This window comes from Triticum dicoccoides, chromosome 2A (assembly GCF_002162155.2).
Source record: "Triticum dicoccoides isolate Atlit2015 ecotype Zavitan chromosome 2A, WEW_v2.0, whole genome shotgun sequence".
Classification (NCBI taxonomy): domain Eukaryota; kingdom Viridiplantae; phylum Streptophyta; class Magnoliopsida; order Poales; family Poaceae; genus Triticum; species Triticum dicoccoides.
Genome location: NC_041382.1, coordinates 755360656 through 755369506, shown reverse-complemented (window position 1 = coordinate 755369506; position 8851 = coordinate 755360656). Strand labels below are relative to the sequence as shown.

At 48.3% G+C, this 8851-nt stretch overlaps 1 pseudogene; it reads left to right on the top strand.

The window, feature by feature from the left end:
- Positions 1-6802: 6802 nt before the first annotated feature.
- On the top strand, positions 6803-8576 carry LOC119352308 (annotated as a pseudogene).
- The last annotated feature ends 275 nt before the right edge of the window (positions 8577-8851 follow it).

The following is an 8851-nucleotide window of genomic DNA, read 5'->3' as shown; positions in this document are numbered from 1 at the left end:
CCTCCGCGTTCAACACACATGCAGCCTGGTGACGTCTCCCACGCCTTGATCCAGCAAGGGGAGAAGGAGAGGTTGGGGAAGACTCCGTCCAGCAGCAGCACGATGGCGTGGTGGTGGTGGAGGAGCGTGGAACTCTAGCAGGGCTTTGCCAAGCACCACGAGAGACGAGGATGGAGAGAGGTAGGGCTGCGCCTTGGGAGAGTTCATCTCGTGTCTTGGGCAGCCCCAAAACCTCCACTATATATAGGGGCAAGGGGAAGGGGAAGGCGCCCTAGGGTTTCCCCTAGGGGGGCGGCGGCCAGGGCAGATGGGATCTCCCCCTTGGGTGACTTGGCCCCCAAGCCAGGAGGTGGGAACCCTAGATGGGGCGCCCCAAACCCCTTGGTCACGTGGGAATAGGTGAGGGGGGCGCACAGCCCCTTAGTGGGCTGGTTTGCCCCCTTGCCTTGGCCCATGAAGCCCCCCAACACTTGCCGGGGCTCCCGAAACACCTTTCGGTCATGCTGGTCATCACCCGGTACCTCCGGAACACTCCCGGACTCCAAAAACCCTTCGTCCAATATATCAATCTTTACCTCCGGACCATTCCGGAACTCCTCGTAACGTCCAGGATCTCATCCGGGACTTTAAACAACATTCGGTAACCGCGTACATACTTTCCCTATAACCCTAGCGTCATCGAACCTTAAGTGTGTAGACCCTACGGGTTCGGGAATCATGCAGACATGACCGAGACACCTCTCCGGCCAATAACCAACAGCGGGATCTGGATACCCATGTTGGCTCCCACATGTTCCACGATGATCTCATCGGATGAACCACGATGTCAAGGATTCAGTCAATCCCGTATACAATTCCCTTTGTCCAGCGGTATTGTACTTGCCCGAGATTCGATCGTCGGTATCTCGATACCTTGTTCAATCTCGTTACCTGCAAGTCTCTTTACTCGTTCCGTAACACATCATCCCGTGATCAACTCCTTGGTCACATTGCGCATATGATGATGTCCTACCGAGTGGGCCCAGAGATACCTCTCCGTTTACACGGAGTGACAAATCCCAGTCTCGATTCGTGCCAACCCAACAAACACTTTCGGAGATACCTGTAGTGTACCTTTATAGCCACCCAGTTACGTTGTGACGTTTGGCACACCCAAAGCACTCCTACGGTATTCGGGAGTTGCACAATCTCATGGTCTAAGGAAATGATACTTGACATTAGAAAAGCTTTAGCATACGAACTACACGATCTTGTGCTATGCTTAGGATTGGGTCTTGTCCATCACATCATTCTCCTAATGATGTGATCCCGTTATCAATGATATCCAATGTCCATGGTCAGGAAACCGTAACCATCTATTGATCAACAGCTAGTCAACTAGAGGCTTACTAGGGACATGGTGTTGTCTATGTATCCACACATGTATCTGAGTTTCCTATCAATACAATTCTAGCATGGATAATAAAAGATTATCATGAACAAGGAAATATAATAATAACTAATGTATCATTGCCTCTAGGGCATATTTCCAACAACACCTCGGATGTAATTTACATTATATGTATCACAACTCTTGTCGTTTCCGGTGCTAAGTTATTCTATTTCATCGTTGTCGGGTTTTTGTCTCCGTGTGCTTTTGTCTTTGTCATGCATCTCATATCATGTCATCATGTGCATTGCATTTGCATACGTGTTTGTCTCATGCATCGGAGCATTTTCCCCGTTGTCTGTTTTGCATTCCGGTGCTCCTATGTCAACCGGTGTCCCTTTCTACCTCTTTTCGTGTGTGGGTGTTAAACGTTTTTGGATTGGACCGAGACTTGCCATGCGGCCTTGGTTTACTACCGGTAGACCGCCTGTCAAGTTTCGTTCCATTTGGGCTTCGTTTGATACTCCAACGATTAACCGAGGGACCGAAAATGCCTCGTGTGTGTTGCAGCCCAACACCTCTTCAAACTGGCCCAAAACCCACCTAAACCTCTTCTATCATCTAGAGCGTTCGATCACGATCGCGTGGCCGCAAACCGCACCTCATTTGGAGCTTCCTAACTCCTCCTACCTATAAAACTAGGTCTTCCCCGAAATTCGCGGATCATTCTACCCCTAACCTAGCTCCCCACCTCTTCAGCGCGCCGGACACCTCCTCGAGCCAATAGGACGCCGCCATCTGTCCCACGCCGGCTCTCTCTCCTTTGGCCCGGCGAGCCCGTGGAGGGCCCGCCCGAGCCGCCTACCGGGTCGCGCGCCCCGCGCCCCTCCTCCGCAGAGCCGCCCGCGCCCTGGCCGCGTTGACGCCCCGCCGCCGTCCCGATCCGCCGGCGCCGCCCAGCCACACGCCGCCGCCGTCCCGGTCCGCCACGCCGCCTCGTCGTCAGTAGGTCGCCGCCCCGAGCCACCGCCTCACCGCGCCGCCACAGGAGGTCGCCGGCGACGCCCCCAACTCCAGCCGGCCCCTCCTCTCCGGCGAGTTCGTCGCCATCTTCAACTCCAGCCGGTCATCCTCGGAGTGCGCGTGCTACAGTGACCGCGAACCCTAGATCTAGATCCAACACTTCGGTTGACTTTTTCCCTCTCCAGTTATATTTTCTTGCATACTTTGACATGCCATAACTCTGCATCCGTAGCTTTGATTCATGTGTGTAGCATATCAAAATGTTCGTCTCGACGAGTACATCATTTTATCTAATTGCATCATTTTCATTTGAGCTCATCTTGATGCCCGAAACGCTATTGGAAGAGGGCTATGTGAGGAATATGTCAGATCTGTTTCAGTAAATGGCCTTTTGTCATTTTTGCCATGATTAATGTGTGCATGCTATGATCCTGAGCTCTACATGTGTTTTGATGAATGTCATACCATCTTTATAGGGGCGTATGCCATGTATTTTTGTGATCTTTGTGGTGACTAGAACAAGCATGCAAAGTAGCCTACTCATTGATGCTGATTTCAGGGACTTAGAATTTCACTAAGTCCTTGTCCTGATATTGCTTTTATGCCATATGTTCATGTTGTTTTCTAGTGATCCGTGCCTTTTTTGAGGATGATCAGTAAGGATGTTTTGTTAATATTGTAGTGCTCTATCCATCTATGTATTTGTTTGCATTTATAGAGCATGCTAGATTGAGTCAATTGAGCTCTACTTTTGCTATAAAATGATCCTGACAGATTGTTGACATGTTTAGCGATTTTGTCGAGGATGTTGCTATTGATCCGTGCATGCTATGTTGTTGTTACTGCCATGTCTAGCTTCTATGCCATGTCTTCTTGATGGGTGAATGCTTAGTTTGTCATGTCATTCTCTGTAGTGAGTGCATCGAGCTCGTAAACATGCCTACTTATTAATCTGTTTTGCATGCTCCAGTTTTTCACTAAGTCTGAATCTGTTTATGTTTGTGCTATGTTCACATGCTTGCAATTGTATTTTCCGATCCCTTTTGACTCAAGGTCACTAAGGGACTTTTGTTAAGTGCTTTGAGTAGCTTCATGCCATGTCTTGCTTTGCCATGTTAAGTTCCTATAGCATGTAGTTTTCATGCTCTAAAGTTTGCTTCCTGATGACAAATTCCGGACTTGTGTTGATTTCACTAAGTCTGAAACCTGTTATCATTTGCACTTTTGCCATGCTTGTTTGAACCTGTTAATTGATGAATTAGCCGTAGCTCAGTGTTCATATTTTGTCAAGCTTCATGAGTGGATCCCTGCCATGTATTTTGTTGTCATGTTTGAGTTCTGTAGCATATTTATCTTAATGCATTTAGATGGCTACTTGCTGATTATCACAGACCGGTGTCATATTTGTTTTGCTTGCCATTTCCAAACCATGCATCCGATTCCGGTGATCTTTATATCGATTTCAACCGAAATCACCTCACCTTTCCAGTGGCACTCTTGGATTTCCATGTTGAGGCCAGGTTCAATCATTCCTTTCCAAATCTTGCATATGCATCACATACCGCATCCCGCATATCATACCATGTTTGCATCATGTTGCTTGAGCATTGCACGTGGTTGATTGTGCTCCTTTTGCTTGTTGTTCTTGTTTGGGTAGAGCCGGGAGACGAGTTCATGAACGAGGAACACGTTGAGTTCGCTTACGAGGATCAAGGCAACTCTGAGAACTTTGCAGGCAAGATGACCATACCCTCGAAATCACTTCTATCTTTGCTTGCTAGATGCTTGCTCTTTTGCTATGCCTATGCTACGATACCTACCACTTGCTTATCATGCCTCCCATATTGCCATGTCCAGCCTCTAACCCACCATGTCCTAGCAAACCATTGTTTAGCTATGTTACCGCTTTGCTCAACCCCTCTTATAGCATTGCTAGTTGCAGGTGAAGCTTGGAGATCGTTCCTTGTTGGAACATTGTTTATTGTTGGGATATCACAATATTATCTTGTTTATCTGAATTCACCTATATGCTTGGTAAAGGGTGGAAGGCTCGGCCTTATGTCTGGTGTTTTGTTCCACTCTTGCCGCCCTAGTTTCCGTCATATCGGTGTTATGTTTTCGGATTTTGCGTTCCTTACACGGTTGGGTTATAATGAGAACCCCTTGACAGTTTGCCTTGAATAAAACTCTTCCAGCAATGCCCAACATTGGTTTTAGCATTCGCCACCTAGCCTTTTTCCCCTTGGGTTTTGCGGACTCAAGGGTCATCTTTATTTTAACACCCCCCCCCGGGCCAGTGCTTCTCTAAGTGTTGGTCCAATTGAGCGATGTCCGGGGCTACCAGGGGCAACTCTGGGCTGGCCTACCCGACGTCTGGCTCATCTGAGTGTGCCCTGAGATCGAGATATGTGCAGCTCCTATCGGGATTTCTCGACACATTCGGGCGGTGTTGCTGGACTTGTTTTACCATTGTCGAGGATGTCTTGTAACCGGGATGCGAGTCTGATCGGATTGTCTTGGGAGAAGGAATATCCTTCGTTGACCGTGAGAGCTTGTGATGGGCTAAGTTGGGACTCCCCTGCAGGGATTTAAATTTTCGAAAGTCATGCCCGCGGTTATGGGCAGATGGAAATTTGTTAGTGTCCGATTGTAGATAACCAGAAACTTAACTTAATTAAAATGCACCAACCGCGTGTGTAACCATGATGGTCTCTTTTCGGCGGAGTTTGGAAAGTGAACACGGTGTTGGGGTAATGATTGACGTAGGTTGTTCTAGGATCACTTCTTGATCATAGTTGTTCGACCGTGCTTTTGCCTCCTCTTCTCGCTCTCTTTTGCGAATATGTTAGCCACCATATATGCTAGTCGCTTGCTGCAGCTCCACATCATACATTTACCTTACCCATAAGCTTAAATAGTCTTGATCGCGAGGGTGTGAGATTGCTGAGTCCCCGTGACTCACAGATTCCTTCCTAAACCAGATGCAGGGACCGATGATACCGCTCCAGACGATGCGCTTGAGTTTAAGTGGGAGTTCGATGAAGACTCTCGTCGTTACTATGTGTCTTTCCCAGATGATCAGTAGTGGTGCCCAGTTGGGGCGATCGGGGACTTTGTCGCATTTGGGGGTTGATCTTTATTTTGGTACCATAGTCGGACCATGAGTGTATTGGATGAATGTAATGACTTAACTATGTATTTGTGTGACGTGGCGAGTGTAAGCCAACTATGTACTTTTCCCCTCTACTTTTTTGCATGGGTTGTTGTGATGATTACCTCACTTGCGACATTGTTTTCAATAAGGTTATGCCTTTAAGTCGTGCTTCGACACGTAGGAGATATAGCCGCATCGAGGGCATTACAAGGATGGGGCCGGAGCAGAGTAGCCGGAGGCGCTGGAGCTACAGCTACCGCCCATGTACCCGGCGCTGGGCACGAAGATTGTCGACATCTCCGACAAGGAGTAGTTAGATCATCTACACAGTACGTAGGTTTTTTAGTCTACATGCTTTTGTATGAATTTGAGAATCTAGTATGAAATGTCCGTATGTAGTTGTGCTAAATTTAAGTAATGCCTGGTCACTGTCCGCGGGCGCTTTCAGCATGTTCACGGACGTTTGAGAGGTCATATTTGTTATGTACGGGTGTAGATGCTCTTAGAACATTACATGGAGTTGTTTCACGTTGCACCCATGCCACCGTTTTATGGGCTATGGGTCTTTTATCTCTGTTTTGTAATAAAAAAAGGCAATATGTTTGTCGTTGGAAATAAAAGGCAATGTGTGTGAACTAAAAAAAAAATAAGATAATGCGTATGGGTCCAGGATCAGGACTTAGTAGGGTGGCGGGACCTGGTCATTGCCATTGATATGCAGATACATACGTTCATCGTGGTAAATACGATGGATGCATCATGGTATTTTCTGCATGAAGCATCGGAAAATCGTATGCAAATCTAGGTGAAAAAACTTATCTACTAAACTCCAAATGTTTCCCCTTATTAAAGAAAAAAACTCCAAACTTTTTCCTTCAAAAGAAACAAGTACGCACCTGCATCTACACTACTATTAAAAGAGCAAACTTTCCTAAAAAAAATAATAAATTAAAAGAGCAAACGTAAATTCTCCTAACTCCACACACCAAACTGTACACAGAATAACCAAAGCCCTCCGATGAAATCAACTTAAGTAGATCCTACCGTTGATATTACGCTAATGATCTGCCATGCAAATCAACGTCCCGGATTGGATGTTCTGCCGAGCAGACGCTCCATGGTCTGTCAATTTCCATCGCCGATCCGCGCCCGCAGCTCCGGATTTTCGGATTGATTCCACCGGAATCGTGGCTCCTCGACCCATTTTTATTTGGCCCCACATCGGAAAGAACGGATCCGCAGCAACCTTGCCCACCATGGAGGCGGTGATATCGGCGGCGGAAGAGAGCGTGCGTGCCAATGGGGCTACGAAGACGGTGGTCGTGGTCGAGGACGGGCGATATCACCAGGGCGACAACAATTACGGCGGCGGCAACAACCATGGCGGCCTGCAGTGAGCGTAGCAACTACGGCGGCCGCGGCGGCCGAGGAGGAGGAGGAGGAGGCCAGAGTCAGCCGCCCCCGACATGCACCAAGCCGCACTGCCGCAGGGCCTTCCCTCTTCGAGCGCTACCACGCAGAGGCAACACAGCTCGGGAAGAAGTTCCAGGCGATGGACATCAGTCGTGCCGCTGTAGATCCAATCGACCGGCGATGGAGCAGTTATTGGCGTTCCTCCGCGCGGCACCAGGTGCGTCACTCCTCCTCCACAATCCTCTCCCCGCCTCGCGGTCCCTACCAGAAGCCTTGCAAGCCGCAGCCTCCCAGATCCTCCTCTCAACGCATCTCCGCTTCCCCTGCGATGTTGCCGGCTTCACGATCTCCACCATGATGGGAGTCACAAGCTCAAGGGAGTGCGTCGAGGCCATGGCGATGTTGCTCCCTTCCTACCGTCCTCACCGTGTTCCGCCACTTGCGGCAGGAAACCATGGCGCAGGCGGAGAAGCCTCCTGCCGAGGAGTGATCCCTCCGTCATAAGACGAGGTTATTCAGTTACACTTACACACCCGCAGCTTAAAATTTGTTCCTTTCTATTTTTGCAGATTTTGAATTCAGTGTGGTAGAGAACACCCACAAAATCATCACAAGGATTCATGAACCTACTTTCGAATGGAAGAAATGTGATGTTCAATTGCCATTAACCCGATCGATCTCTTGCATGGTAAATCTCCAATGGTCTGAATCTGGTTCCTCTGCGGACTATTATGATGTTTACAGAGTCGGATTTTGTGCAGGGGAAGGGGAGACCGAGGAGGAAATGGCGACCAAGAGGTGCGCAGGCACCCTGGGTGACAAGGGCCTCAGGGGGGAGAAGGTGTTCCTTAGTGCCGATCTGAACGTTCTGCTGGACGACGGCCTGAACATCACTGGTGACAACCGCATCCGCCCCTCCATGCCGTCCATCAAGTTCCTCATGGGGAAGGGCGCCAAGGTTGTCCTGGCCAACCATCTGGTGAGCGCACGCTTCTGCCATTCAGTCAGCCTCCCGTGTGGCGCACGACTGTAGCTGCTTGATGTCGTGAGCAACACCACTGGATGGCTCAGCCACCCCTTCATCGCAGACCTCGCTGGTATATTCCTTTGGGATCCCTATTCCTTTCTTGCTGTTCTGACAGAGGAAATTTCAAATCTTGTGTGTTTTTATTTGATACGCCCTGTGCCGAACTGCCGAAAACTTAATTCTAAGTGCCGCGACTGAAATTCCTGTTAAGTTCATATGTTGCAATTCTGAAACTGGATTTTGTGTATGTATTTATTCTAATGTCCGTCGGATCAACTGTGCTAATTTACTTCTCATGTTGAACTGACGTGTGATACTGGGTTTTGTGTACTTTCAATAGTCTTGCAATTTTCGTTAGGATTTGGTGCGTAAGCATTTTCACATGATTTCTAACAATCCAGTTCATCTTTTCGTTGCAGAAGACTAACCAACTAGACGCAGATCCATTTCATTCTACTAAGTGTCCCAGGCTGTGTATGCTAGCCTCCTCCGCTACATTTGCAGGCCGCCGAGTCCAACTCCTCTGCGGTGCAGATCACCGCCCACTGCGCTGCGCAACTCACGATGCAGGCGGCCCTCCTCCACGGTGAGGTGTTCTTCATGCTCATCGATATTAATTTAATTCAGAGTCTGTTTTGGTGTGTTTGGAGTGTGGATGGTAAGATGATGTGCTCAAATAGAATTAGAAGAGCAGGCATATCCATATGGTGGTACTTTTTTCATAATAAATGGTGGTGGTGCTAATTAACTATTGGCTCTTAGTTTTTTTTTGAACAGAGAAAGGCGCACAAGCGCCAACACTTTTATTCAGCTCAATAACATCTTACAGCGTGAAGTACATAGCCCTGAAAATTGATATTGGAAA